General features: G+C 41.1%; 1 long non-coding RNA gene across 2 annotated transcripts in view; it reads right to left on the bottom strand.

Moving 5' to 3' along the window:
- LOC123947186 overlaps positions 1 to 15043 on the bottom strand; it is a 120055-nt gene extending 105012 nt beyond the window's left edge. For both annotated transcript variants that reach the window (XR_006819716.1, XR_006819717.1), the window contains exon 1: positions 14921 to 15043. This is a non-coding gene — a long non-coding RNA (uncharacterized LOC123947186). The remainder of the gene's footprint in view (positions 1 to 14920) is intronic.
- Between the last annotated feature and the right edge of the window lie 18 nt (positions 15044 to 15061).

The raw sequence follows: 15061 nt of genomic DNA, 5'->3' as shown, positions 1-15061 counted from the left end.
AGCCGCCAACATGGATATGCTGGCTATTAAAATAAAGAGGGTGTGCCTACATTTAAGTACTTTTATAAGAAAATGTGAAATAATGAAATGTTAAGAATAGAAATGGAAGTAACCGAAATGCAGAGCAATTATGCAGATGACAATGAAAATGAAATGTAAGAACGCATCAGAGAAAAGGCTATAGTAAAAGATTATCATTAATTCAAGGGGCTGTAATGAGACTTCCCAGGGTGAGTGTGAATTGGGTGTAAGGTGGGGTTAGGGGCTTAAAAAGCTTTCTCAGTTTGAAGCCAGAATGGTGGAATCCTTGTCCTCCGGATATTCTCCCAGGCCTGATGTTAAACACTGCAGGAACCGCTGCCGAAGTTATGTTTGTACTCGGGAAGCAGCGCTGCATGGAAGTCCTACACAACGCTTCCCGGCCTTGAACTGCCTCATGTTTCTACCTTCACTTTCCTATTTAGCACTCCCGTGTTAGTCTTCCAATAATTCAGTAGTGAGAACACCTAATCACTGTCCTTTCACCCCCTCAACCTGAAATCCATGTCGGGCCAGCGCAGTCAAGAAAACGGCCTAGTTTTGATCCCCCAGACAAAATCAAATTCCTGGCCAGTTGACATTCTTGGAAAGGAAGACACAGCAGAAACACCTTTCCTTTAATTCAGCCAATCAGTGCATATGTCGGTGTGCCTACTAGATTCCTAGCATTGTGCTTGATGCTATTAGGGAGAGACGTGTCAGAGGCTAATAGTCAGGAATACATGGTCTGCACAGTTAAATAAAAAGTGTACAAGACCATACATGATTAGCTGTTATCTCTCCCTTTCATATGGCCTGTGTGCTAAGAAGGCGCCCTTGTCAAACTGCCTCGCTACCATGGTGACAGTTACTAAGAAATGCACAGATCCACATCTGAACTGGTTAGAGAGTTCTACTAGTTGTTGTTATTATTTTTAAATATGTAGTTTCTCTACTTGAATGAATGGTTTTAATGGTGGTCTCCAATTTTCTCTATGGATTCTCTCTGAGTCTTTCTTTCCTTTCTAGTCTATATTCTTTCCTTGAAGACAACCAAACCAAAAGCACGTGGACCCATCTGTGCTGACCCTGCCCAGTTTGGGGGCTGTCCCCCTGCTCTGGATCAGGCTTCAATTCTTCCTGCATTGTTTGCAAGGACCTCAAGTGTCCTAGGTTTCTAAATTCATCCAATCTGCTAATATCAGGAATATTCCCCAAGGTTAAGGAAAAAATCCTTGATCATAGTTCCTTTTTTCTCTGTGTCCCACTTCATCCTAGCTGTGCCATTGTCCCCTCCTCTCATTTATTCCCCAAGCACCATTATACATATGGGATTGTTTATTACAGACTTTTTTTTTTTAATATTTTATTTATTTGACAGAGAGAAATCACAACTAGGCAGAGAAGCAGGCAGACAGAGAGGAGGAAGCAGGCTCCCTGCAGAGCAGAGCGCCCGATGTGGGGCTGGATCCCAGGACCCTGGGATCATGACCTGAGCCGAAGGCAGAGGCTTTAACCCACTGAGCCACCCAGGCACCCCTTATTACAGACTTTTAATGAAAGCTGAGGAGTAACAGAGGAGGTAGTATAATACAGCATAGGACAGGAAATGTAAGTACCTGAAAGTTCTTTGGCCATTTTCAACACAAGGAATTTCTGTTTTTTTTTCTTCTCAGGGCCTGCTTGCTGCCATTTTGCTCAGACTTTCTTCTCCATCGCTTTCCTGAGCTCTTCAGGTCCAACCTCTGAAATTCTATTATTCTGAGCAATGTAATTCTCATTGTCACATCTCCTTCTATATGAATCAACCACACCAAAAGGCCAACCTTTTATATTCTTTCTCAAGCAAAAGCTCCATTTACCTAAGAAGTGAATTTTGCCCTTCCCCGAGAATGTAAAATAACAGCTAAAAAGAACTATTTTAAAAGTCACTTATTATTTTTCCCTGTTCACATGCTTTTTGGCTTAACTTTCCCATTTGATCTATATTTAAGGTACTGTTTTTCTTAAGACTATCTGAAGGACAGATGTAAAGTCAAAGTTTCAGAATCATTTTTGCATTGTGCATAAGTCATCCATAGGTTTGGGGGAGAATTCTAGTTCTTTTTTCTTTCTTTCCTATTTTTTTTTTTTTACTTCATTTTCTAATAAGTAAAAGAAAAGCTATGGAATGACTTGTGAGTTTCTGATAGTCCTATAAGAGATAGGATAAAGAATAAAAATGGCCTCCCTGTTGAAAACACCCTACCATATCTGGCATTATCCACAGACCGGGAATGAGGCACCCAGCACAATTTTCATAAAAGAAACCTTTCTATATTCGGTCACAGGAGGAGATGCTTAGGCAGTGACCACAACTTTACTTCAAGGATAAGAATCTTATCTCTGACTACAGAAAAGTTTCCAAAGGTGCTGACTACAGGTATCTCTGAGATAGCCCCAAGTTATAGCTGAATGGCATCTCCAAAGGAAGGTAACATATGACAATAAGTTCAACTTCTTGTGAAGATAGATAGTTCCCTCTGGACAGATCTCAATTTATATATCTCCATATACACCTCCATGAGGCTGTTGTGTTTTATGCTGAGCACTGGACTAGCTAGGTACCTTGAAGATGTGAGAAAACAATAAAACAAAATCAAGATCCTATAGGAACTTAGAATTCAGAGAGTGAGAAAAGTCTTACTATACAGAAGTAAAAATTATGGGATGAAAAACAAAGTAGAATTGATTCAGAGTTTTAGAATTTTAGAACTAGAAGTGTTTTAAAAATCATTCACTGATTTGCAGAAAAGAAAACTGGAGCTCAGAAGGGCTTGTAGCTTGCCTGAAGTCACACAATGAATTAGTGGCAGAGCCCACAGATATTAAGAGGTTTTTCTACCTCACCACATGCAACAACTAGTAAGCATCAATTTGATGCAAGGAAATATAGTGCTTAAGATAACACATGTAAATGCCTAACACAGAGGTGCCAGTGGCTCATTCAGGAGTGTCCGACTCCTGATTTCAGCTCAGGTCACGATCTCAGGGTTGTGGGACTAAACCTTGCATCAAGCTCTGGGCTTGGTGGAGTCTGCTTGAGATTCTTTCCTTCTGCCCCCCGCCCCAACTCACGCTTGTGTGCTCTCTCTCGCTCTCTCTCTAAAAACAAATAAATAAAAATTTTAAATGCCTACCACAACATCTGGGACCATCAACTGTCACTGGTAAAATAATCATCATCTCATCATCACCATCATGGCTAAGAGCACAGTTTCTGGTATTAGCCAGACCATGATGTGAGTCCCAGTTCTGTCACTTGGTGTAAATGTAAATAACCTACTAACCTTACCTAAGCCACAGTTTCTTAATCTATAAAATGCGGATAAAAGTAGTGTCTACCTAATAGGACACATACTTCAGTGTATATACTTAAACACATATGCTGTAACTGGTCAAATATTAGCTGTTCCATAGTATTCATTAACGTATATAAGTACACTGAGTCAATTAAGAATATAGACAGGGGTGCCTGGGTGGCTCAGCGGGTTAAACCTCTGCCTTCCGCTCAGGTCATGATCTCAGGGTCCTGGGATGGAGTCCTGCCTTGGGCTCTCTGCTCATCAGGGAGCCTGCTTCCCTCTTTCTCTCTGCCTGCCTCTCTGCCTACTTGTGATCTCTCTCTGTGTCAAATAAATTTTTAAAAATCTTTAAAAAAAAAGAATACAGACATATAGAGCATTAGTGAAATTTCTCTTTGCTTAGCCTAAATGAAAGCCAGAAAGTTAACAAGTACTGAGCTTTCACTGTATACAGATATCAGCACACAGGAAGATGGAACGACAAAAACAGAAGAGATGCTATTTGCAATGTTATAACACAGACACTATTACTCTCAACAAGTATGCACCAATTACTTACACAATAATGAGTAAGGCTGAGTTTGGGCTTTCAAGGAGCTTGCAATCCAGTAGACAAAGAAAGCAGGCTGTTCCAACATGGAGCGGCACAGATGGAGCAGAGCCAGAGCTTAGAGCTACGGCGGCATCCTGTCTGGTAATGGCGGAGGTAGGGAAGGGAGTGTCAGAGAAGGTTTCTCAAATAAAAGAATAAGAAGTTGGCTAAAGATGAGAAGAGTCGGAATGAGCCTGAAGCCACCAACCATCTGTGGTGGGTGCTCTGAACTGGTTCTCAGCATCCACTCTAAACCTCTATGTGTGTCTTTGGATCCTGCAGGGGTTAAAGAAGGGAAAAGCACATTTCCCCCATCTCCCTGCAGCGAGGGTTCTGCTTTAGCCAATGAGAAGCACTCGAAAGATGGACCCAAGGCTGGAGCCATGCGCTTTGTTTCTGCTGCAAACTCACCTGTGGATCCATCGGGTTTTCCCATAGCCATTATTTTTCAGTGTCCAGGTACTAACTCCCTAGGCATTGAGAGGTCGTCCCAGGGCCAGCGGGGCTTCCTGACCTTGGATCACAGCTACAGGGGCATGTCTTTGAACTCCACAGCACCATCGGAGTCCACTGATCACCACCTTTTCGCTTACTTCTGAGGTAGCAGGCCACCCCTCCCCCCCGGAGGCCAGAACAGCAGTCTTGTCCTGGGAATCATTCCTGGAGACCCCATAAGGGACCCAACCACCCTATCCAATGATTTGCTAAGCTCCTGATTTCTGTATTAAATCCCTTTTTGCTTAAAAGGGTGTGAGTGGTTCCCACTTCTTGTCCTAACGTATCAATAAAACATGAAAATGTACAACTAGCCACGAATAATAGAGCTTGCGGGGGTTAGTAAACTTCTGTAGTGGGCCAAGATAGTAAATACGTTAAGCGTTGTGGGCCACTCATGATCTCCGCCTCCCCTCCCTTCCCCTCCTCCGTGCTCAGTGTATTCACATGCTGTGCAGCCACCTCCAGACATTCCCATTTTGCAAAACTGAAACTCTACGCTTTTTAGTCAGTCCCCATTCTTCTCCCCTTCCCCTCCTCTCCTGGCCCCTGGCAACCACCATTCTATTCTCTGTCCCTATAAATCTGACTACTCTGGATACCCCATGTAAGTGGAATCACACGGGATTTGATTTTTTGTGACTAGCTCATGTCACCTAACATAACGTCCTCAAAATCCACGCTGTTGCATGTGACAGGATTTCCTTCCTTCCTTCCTTTCTAAGGCTGAATAATATTCCATTGTATGGATATGACACATTTTGTTTATCCATTCCTGTTTATGGATATCTGGGTTGCTCCCACCTCTTGGCTATTGTGAATAGTGCTGTTATAAACATGGGTACATAAACATCTCTTCAAGATCTTGCTTTCAATTTTTGGATGTATACCCAGAAGTGGGATTCCTCGGTCATATGGTAATTCTAATTCTTAACTTTCTGAAGAACCACCACACTGTTTTCCATAGGGGATGCACTACTTTATATTCCTACCAGCAGTGCAAAAGGATTCTAGTTTCTCCACATCCTTTATAACACTTGTCATTTTCTAGCTTTTTGTTTGGAGCTATCCTAATGAGTACAAGGTGACATTTCACTGTGGTTTTTATCGGTGACACTGAACATTGTTTCATACGCTTATTGCCCATTCGTTTATGTTCGTTGCCCATTGTGAAACTGGGATATATGTGGTGCCTGGCTGGCTCAGTTGGTAGAATATATCATTCTTGATCTCAAGGTCATGGGTTCAAGCCCCACGCTGGGTGTGGAGCCTACCTAAAACTAAAAAAAGGAAAAAATAAAATCAGGATATATGTTCTTTGTTGCTGTGTTGTAAGACTTCTTTGTATAATGTGGATATTACAACCTTATTCGATATATGATATCCTTGCGTTGCTTTTTCACTCTGCTGCTTATGCAAGTTCAGTTTTAGTCTATGCTCACAAATGGCAGTGCAGTCTGGAACAACTGCAAGAAGTCTGGCCAGACCTGGAGCTCTCTTCCATCCTAAGCACACTAATAGGAATGAGCCAGGACATCTTTAACTTGGTACACTTCAGGTCTTAGATACTCTGATTCACTACGATACCAAAAAATCATCCCCATGCCTTTACTTTGAACCAGAACCAGCCTCAACTTGAGCTTTCTGGGCTGCAGAATTAGAAACAGCCTCAGGACTGCATGAGTAAGTGGGAAATAGATTCACCAGATTCAGGTTTTGCATTGTCTAGTGCCTGCCACTAGAAAACAGAAATCAAACACAATTTCAGTATCTATTTTGCAATCAACACTGCTCTTTTCCACTTCAAACGGTAGTTCAGTTCAGCTTCTTTGAATCTCCATGTTTATTCTGAGAGGATAAAATATCCCAACTCTAGGGATAGTAATGATTTCCAGTCAAATGTGTGGAGAGTTAATTCATGACTTAGTCTAAAATGCACACAATACTTGCTCCGAAAACCCTTGCTGATTCTGTATTAGTGGATGTGAACACCATGGTTCAGTGTATTTGCTAAAAACATCCTATTTGAAGAGATAACTTTCTGATGTATAGAAGGTCTATTTCCTCTCCCAAATATTACTGTCTTTTGGAAAAATTTAGGAAGCCTATGTATGCTATTTTTCTGGTCTTCACAAAAAGAAAGTGGGCAAGTTAAGGACAGAGCTGCGTCTGGTCAAGGAGAAGAAACGTTGTAAATGCAAGATCCTAATTCTCTTCCTGATTTTTACATTAAGTTGTTGCTATTCAAGTATTTACCCACAATGTTCATCACTGCATTACTTCTAATCATGAATGTCAGGAACAGTGATGTTTATAAATGATTTCAGCTGTAAGTAACAGGAAATCCAAACACAAGTAGGTTAAAAAAAATGTTCTTTCTCATCATAACAAGAAATCCAAAGATAGGTCATTGCTGGCATTGGTTTAAATGTTCAATTTTCTCAAGGTCAAAAGCCTTGAATTTTCTTGACTTTTCCTTCATGGATGAAAGCTGGCTACTACAGCTCTAGACATCTCACTGCTCACAAAGCAGAAAGAACAGGCAAGAAATGGTACCAGTTTGGGCTATCCCATTTTATCTAGAAGGCAATATATGTACGCCTCCCTTTCCTGGAACTTCCCCTCAACCTCAGTAATCTACACCTTACTTCCTGATGACTAGAACTGATACTAGCCCTAGTTGTAAGAAAGATGAGGAAAACAAACTATATGGGAATATTTAGTTTTCCTATCCTACAGGCAGTGGAGTAGGAGGAAAATTGGGAATGGGTGTTGGCCTGCTGAGATCCAGGGTCTGCCACGGTAAAAACCAGGAAACACCAATATATCTGAGAAAATACAAGATTAACCGACTATGATGTGCCAAATGAATTCCAGGTGGCTGTTAAAAATTGTGGTACAGGGGTGCCTGGATGGCTCATTCGGAAGAGCCTGTGACTCTTGATCTTGGGGTTGTGAGTTTGAGCCCCACTTTGTACAGAGATTAAATAAATAAAACTTAAGAAAAATTGTAGTACAGAAAAATACTTAGGTGTGTGCAAAATTATTCATAAAACCTTATGAACCAGAAATTTAACATATAAAACAATAAATAAGAAAACATCAAATTTGTTGGGGTAAAATTTAGACAGATATTAAAAACTTAAACAGAGGGCGCCTGGGTGGCTCAGTTGGTTAAGCATCTGTCTTCGGCTCGGGTCATGGTTCCAGGGTCCTGGGATGGAGCCCCATATCCAGCTTCCTGCTCAGCAGAGAGCCTGCTTCTCTCTCCGTCTGCCTGCTGCTCTGCTTACTTGTGATCTCTATCTCTCTGTCAAATAAATAAATAAAATCTTTTTTTTTTTTTTAGATTTTATTTATTTATTTGACAGACAGAGATCACAAGTAGGCAGAGAGGCAGGCAGAGAGAGAAAGTGGAGGAAGCAGGCTGTCCGCAGAGCAGAGAGCCCAATGCGGGGCTCGATCCCAGGACCCTGGGATCATGACCTGAGCTGAAGGCAGAGGCTTTAACTCACTGAGCCACCCAGGTGCCCCAACAAATAAAATCTTTAAAAAAAAAAAAAAAACCAGAAAACCTTAAAACAGAGATCCGCAGAAAGAAAAAAAAAAAAACTAGAACTCACCTTCTGAAAATATTGACTGAGGCCAGGATTTGCACATAGGTGGTTTACTCAAGACCACTCTCAGGAGCAGGGCCTGTGAGGGAAGCAGGACTGGGCAGGGGAAGGTGAACTGCAGGGCACTTGCCACAGCGGCTTTAACTGGTCCCATGGGAAATTCCAAGGCTGAATGTGCCAGATTGTTACAGTTGAGGGCCTGTGCCTTGCACCAACACAACTGACCAGTCATTGGATTTCAGCTTCCCCAAGGGAGTGAACATGACATAGGATGAGGCAGTTTCCTTCACAGAAGGCAGTTTTGGAGAGAAATGCAAGTGTGAGTCGTCAGCAGCCAAGACTCCAGGCCGCTGTATCTTGGGATCTGGGCAGCTCACTACAGCATCCACTAAAAATGTCAACAATGATTATCTCTGGGTTTGGGGATTAAGGTTGGTTTTCTCTTTCTCTTTTTTATGTTTTCTAAATTTCCCACAACAAACACAGTATTGTCCTAAGGATTAAACGAGTTAATTCAGATGAAGCACTTAGCACAATTCCTGGAATACATTAAGTACTGAAATTTAGTTATAATTATTTTTTTTAATGTAGAAATACATACACATAAAACATGTAAATGTGAATATTGTCAAGAAGAAAGTATGAAATAGGATCAAAATAATTATAGACCTTGCCGTTCGTTCTGGCTTATTTTGTTTCATCCATGAAATTCTTTCTTATGCTACTGCTTCCTTCCAGCACTGTCCCACTGAACTTCTTATTTTTTAAGATTTTATTTATTTATTCAACAGACAGAAAGAGATCACGAGTAGGCAGAGAGGCAGGCAGAGAGAAAGGGGGAAGCAGGCTCCCTGCTGAGCAGAGAGCCCGATGCGGGGCTTGATCCCAGGACCCTGAGATCATGACCTAAGCCAAAGGCAGAGGCTTAACCCACTGAGCCACCCAGGCGCCCCACCCACTGAACTTTTTATAATGCTGGAAATTCTGGTACAGGGCCATCCAGGATAGCAGCCACTAGCCATGGGTGGCTACTGAGCATTTGAAATGTGGTTAATGCAAATGAAGAACTGAGTTCCAAATTTTATTTACTTTTAACTCATTTAAATGTAAATAGCCACATATTGCTAGTGGCTACCAAATATTGGACAATGCAGCTCCGTACCAGTATTAGTCAATGGTTATTTACAGAACAGATCCGAAATATTCTTTCTCTAAGCTTGGATTAGTTTCTTAACTCATCACCCTAATATATATATTATATATACATACATATGTATAAATAATTATATATGTATAAATGTATTATACATATACATATATACATTTACACACACACGTACATATATACATACATATTATATATTTATACATTTATATATTTATATATATCATACACATATACATTTATATATATATAAATATATATAATATATATATATAATCTCCTAATCTTTATTTCAAAGTCATGTTATATTAATATGTGCAGAAAAACAAAATGGGAAGTTAATTAATTGTAACAAAAAGTGGCATGTTTTTTGTGTGTGTGGGGGGGAATGGCTTGCTTTTTTTTTTTGTCAGACTTTTTGTTTTTTTAAGTAATCTCTCCACCCAACATGGGGCTCGAACTTACAACCCTGAGATCAAGAATAACTCTTCCAAATGAGACAGCCAGGGGTCCCTGGTCAGACTAGTTTTTATTTTATTTTTTTACATACAACAAGGAAGGTAATTTAGCTGAAAGTTAGGTGCTGAAGAGCTATATAATGTATCACTACTTGTCTGGTATTTTTTAGTAAATAATCTGAAAAGAAAATGAAGGAGGTTGTCCCATATCAGATATCTGGTTCCTCTTGTTAAGCCGAAAAAGACTTCTCCCTGAAGTCATAACTTTCAACCATTCTGTCAACATAGGAAGGGAGATACCTACAGAAAAAATTTGAAAATGTCTGAATAACAATGTGGACGTCTCTGACCTCTCAGGTGGGAGGCATTCGTATGGGGGATAAGTCACTAACAGCATCCATGCTCAAGGCAGGAAAGAGACCCAGATCTTGGTTTGCATCCCAGCCCTGTCAGTTACTGCGTGTATTTTGGACACATTACTTAATTACTACACAAAGGGTGATAACCACACCTCTGAAGGTTTGTTGGAAGATCACTGAGATGTGCAGCACCTGGCACATAGTAACTGCTAAATCAATGAGATTTATTATGTCAATATTATGTCGAGAAAATAGAACAGCAAAAGGGAAATGAGCCCAAATAATATAAAATCTGTGCAATAATTAACTGGCATAATCATTAAGGTGTAAAATTATTGCTGGTGTATGTTACTGTATATGTCTATCGACCACACATAAAATTTAGTCCACTCTTTATCAGATAAATGACAAGAACAGATGCTTGAATAAAGGAATGAATCATCACCTTGCCCTCTTGCTAATGTTCTTTTGCCCCCAAAATGCATTATTACCACTAAAATGGTTTTGTCACTGGTACTGTCACTAGGGAAATTTTCAAAGAAGCTATAAAGAGCAGTATCAAATCAATAGTCTTGAACAGAATTGTTTTTCTAGACGTAAGAAGAGAGATCATGGCTGAAACTAAGATACTTTTTTTTAAAGATTTTATTTTTTTAAAAGATTTTACTTATTTATTTGAGAGGGAGAGAAAGGGCCAGCATGCACAAGCAAGAGAGCACAAGGGGCAGGGAGAGGAAGAGGAAGAGGGAGAGGGAGAAGCAGACTCCCTGCTGAGCAGGGAGCCTGATGCAGGGATTCATCCCAGGGCTATGGGATCATGGCCAGAGGTGAGGGCAGACACTTAACTGAGCCACCCAGGCAATCCTTAAGATTTTATTTTTTAAGTAATCGCTACACCCAATGAGGGACTCAAACTTACAACCCTGAGATCAAGAGTCACACGCTTTTCCAAATGAACCAGACAGGGGCCCCAAGAAACAACTTCTTGAGCAATATTATAAAGGAACACATAAGGGCTTCCAGTCTCAGACACTTTTAAGCAGACAATGCTCCAGCTAAAAACATCATCCTCATCTGTGGTAGCCAGCTCCCAGGATAGCCTCTACTGACCCTTACTCCCCAGCACATGCCCTTCATTACTCTCCTGCCCAAACTCAATCAAGGCTGGCCGTGAACATGGCTGACGTGATGTTTGAGTCCCAAGGTTGTGTCATAAAAGGCACTTCAGCTTGTGCTTCAGTCTTTCAGATCGATCACTTGCTCCAGAAGAAGGCAGCTGCCGTGCTGTGGGAACACTCAAGTTGTCTGTGGGAAAGCCCATGTGGCCAACAGACTAAGCCAACTTGACAGACATGTGAGAGAACCGCCTTGGAAGTGGGTTCTCCACTCCAGATAAGTCTTCAGACAACCACAGCCCTAGCCTACATCTGACTGCAATCTCATGAGACTGAAACAGAAATGCCCAGTTGAAACCCACCTGAATTCCTGACTCCAAAATTGAGTGAGAAATAATGCATGACTTCCATTCTTCCATTGTTTTAAGCCACTAAGTTTGTTGTTGTTGTTGTTATTGTTTTTAATATTCTCCAAGCCCAATGTGGGGCTCAAACTCATGATGCTGATATGAAGAGCTGCAGGCTCTACTGACTGAGCCAGTCAGGTTCCCCAAATACATTTTTTTTTTAAGATCTTATTTATTTGAGAGAGACAGAGCATGAGCAGAGGGAGGGGGGAAAGGAGAGGGAAAGACTTCTCTCTGAGCTTGGAGCCAGACGTGGGCTCAGTTCTAGGACCCTGAGATCATGACCTGAGCCAAAGGTAGAGGCTTAACCCACTGAGCTACCCAGGACCCCTTCCTATACAATTCTTTAAAAAAATTTTTTGTGGGGGCACCTGGGTGGCTCAGTCAGTTAAGCATCTGCCTTTGGCTCAGGTCATGATCTCAGGGCCCTAGGATTGAGACCCACCTTGGACTCTTTGCTCAGCGGGGAGTCTACTTCTCCCTCTCACTCCCTTTGTGCTCCCCTCCCCCTCTCTCAAAGAACATCTTAAAAGATTTTTTTAAACAAGATTTTATTTATATAGAGAGAGAGAGAGTGTGTGGTGGGAGGAGGGAGGGAGAGAGAGTTTCAAGCAGACTTTGCAGTGAGTACAGGGTCCCTTGCAGGGTTCAGATCCCATTATCCTGAGATCACAACCTGAGCCAAAACCAAGAGTTGGACACTTGAATGACTGTGCCTCCCAGGTGCTTCAGCTTTTATTTATTTATACTGGAGAGAGAGTAAGAGGTATGCATATGAGCAGAGGGAAGGACAGGTCAATGGAAAGGAGGTTTTCCTATAAAATTCTTATGTGACGGGGCGCCTGGGTGGCTCAGTGGCTTAAGCCTCTGCTTTCAGCTCAAGTCATGATCTCAGGATCCTGGGATCGAGTCCCGCAACTGGCTCTCCTCCCAGTGGGGAGCCTGCTTCCCCCTTTCTCTCTCTGCCTGCCTCTCTGCCTACCTGTGATCTCTGTCTGTCAAATAAATAAATAAAATCTTTGAAAAAAAATTCTTATGTGACAAGGACAATTATCCAATCAAATATTTAATGAACATCCACTAAGTTAAGGTATTATTCTAGGCACTGTGCTGATTAAAAGATATTATAATGTTATTGATAATAAAAACAATAGTAAAAATAATGACAGACATGAAAACTAAACTTAGTGTTTAGTTTCTTAGTGTTCTAGACACTGTACATATATACTCTCACTTAAATGTATATTGCCAAAAGTTTTGCAATTTTTTATGCAATGTTTTTATGACCAAAAAGGTCATACTAAGTTACACTCCATCTGCAATGTTTAAGAACAAACTCACTGCAGATGTTTATCTACTAGCACTTAAAAGTTTTCAAAAAAAACCTGATAGGTGAAAAATAGAAGTTTAATCTGCATTTCTATGATTACCAGGTCTTAAAATGTTAAGCACCTTAAAGTTCTGTCTGACATATGTTACAATGTTGGCATTGTGTTTTCATGACATTTTTATAGTCAGGTCAATCTCTTCCTTTGTACTTTCTTCTAACCCTTTCATAATTAAAAGGCTCTTTCCTATCCCTGGATCAATTAAATTTTCACTTGCATTTGTTTTCTAGTTTATGGTTTTATTTTTTACACATGTAGTTGTTTTTTGTGGCAGGACATAGGAATTTTTCCCCCCATAATCACATCTCCTTCACTACTGAGTTTTTCTTTGCCCACTGATTTATGATGCCACCTTTATTATCTCAGTAATTCTTATATTACTTGGGTATGGTTGTGAACTTTATAATCCTTTCTCATTGTCTGTTGGTTTCAATGTTAGTAATATGCTTAAAAAATTATTTATTTATGAGAGAGACAGCGAGGAGAGAGGCAGAGAGACAGAGAGAGATAGAGAGAATCCAGTAGACTCCCTCCTAAGCACAGAGCCCACTATGGGGCTTGTCTCACAACCCTGAGATCATGACCTGAGCCGAAATCAAGTATGGCTTAACTGACTGAGTCACCCAAGTGCCCCCATACTACATTTTTTTTTTATTACTAACTTCTACTCATTCATTAAAAACTATCACATTCTCCTTCTGGAAGCCTCCCTGATTCCTCCAAAAAGATATGAACGCTGCTTCCTTTTTCACCTTCATAACATAAAATTTTCTCTTGTATCACAGGTAACAGGGTTGATTTTATCCAATTATATTTTTGAGAGCACGGAACAGGTGTATTATACATTCATTAAAATTTGATTATTGGATTTGCATTAAAAGGTAGTGATGGCAAAAAAAAAAAAGGTAGTGACGGCAAAACAGGTCTAGCTTGGCAAAAAAAATTGAAAACACACAGTTCCTTCATTTCAACAAACATCATTGTGCTATCCCTTATGAAAAGATTATAAAGGTGAATGAACCCTAGATTCTGCCTTAGGGAGTTCACCATTAGGGTAAAGAGACATGCGAATATCCATGATTAAATAGCATGACTAGTGTGGGACGCCTGGGTGGCTCAGTGGGTTAAGCCGCTGACTTCGGCTCAGGTCGTGATCTCAGGGTCCTGCGATCGAGTCCCGCATCGGGCTCTCTGCTCAGCGGGGAGCCTGCTTCCCTCTCTCTCTCTCTCTCTCTCTCTCTCTGCCTGCCTCTCTATCTACTTGTGATCTCTCTCTGTCAAATAAAGAAAATCTTTAAAAAAAAATAGTGTGACTAGTGTAAAATAATCACACACAAAGACGGAGAAAAGAAAAAACTGAGCAGGTAGTGTGCAGAATTTCAGAATAGTAGACACAACTATGAGCTGGGTTTATGGTGCTTCTTAAATGTCAAAGGAATTTGTAATTAATTTGAACGACAGTGCATCAGTTCAGAGCCTTTAACAGAATTTACATTAATTTAACATTCTTCGGTGCTCACTTTGGCAGCACATATACTAAAATTTATCCTTCTCTGTAGAACTTTTTAAGGAACCCTAACGTAGTTTGGGTAGTATGGCCAAGTTGAAGAGCTCTGCTTGGAAGCTGTTTCCTTAGCGCCAACGTGAGATGCTTTGCACAGGATACAGGTGCGAAAAAATGCAAAGTGTGTGACTGTGTGAAAATCAGATATGGGGATAAGATATAAACCTTTACCAGTATCAGGTACTATAATCCACTCACCTGCGTTAGTTTAAAAGCTATCAGAACTGATTCCTTGTGAAAGGGCACAGTTCCAGCCACTAGCTTCACCGCTCAGCGGAGGCCCAAGGCAGGTTTAAGGCAAGCCCAGGCCAGAGGTCAGAGCAAGAACTACTGACGTCATGTAAGCGTGACGTCACCAGCACTGACGCAGTCTCACAGGGAGGGGCCTCTCAGCTCACCTCAGAACGCAGTCAGGTCCGAGGAGCAGCGAGTTGACTGTCTTGCGTTCTGCCCCAAAGGTCCGAATGCTCAGCGCTGCGGGAACCGAAGAGACGAAGCCGCTCCGGAGCTGAAAACGGGCCACTTCCCTCCTTCCTCAG

This window comes from Meles meles, chromosome 7 (assembly GCF_922984935.1).
Source record: "Meles meles chromosome 7, mMelMel3.1 paternal haplotype, whole genome shotgun sequence".
NCBI lineage: Eukaryota > Metazoa > Chordata > Mammalia > Carnivora > Mustelidae > Meles > Meles meles.
Note: the sequence above shows the minus strand (reverse complement) of the source record. Positions and strands in the feature narration are given on the sequence as shown.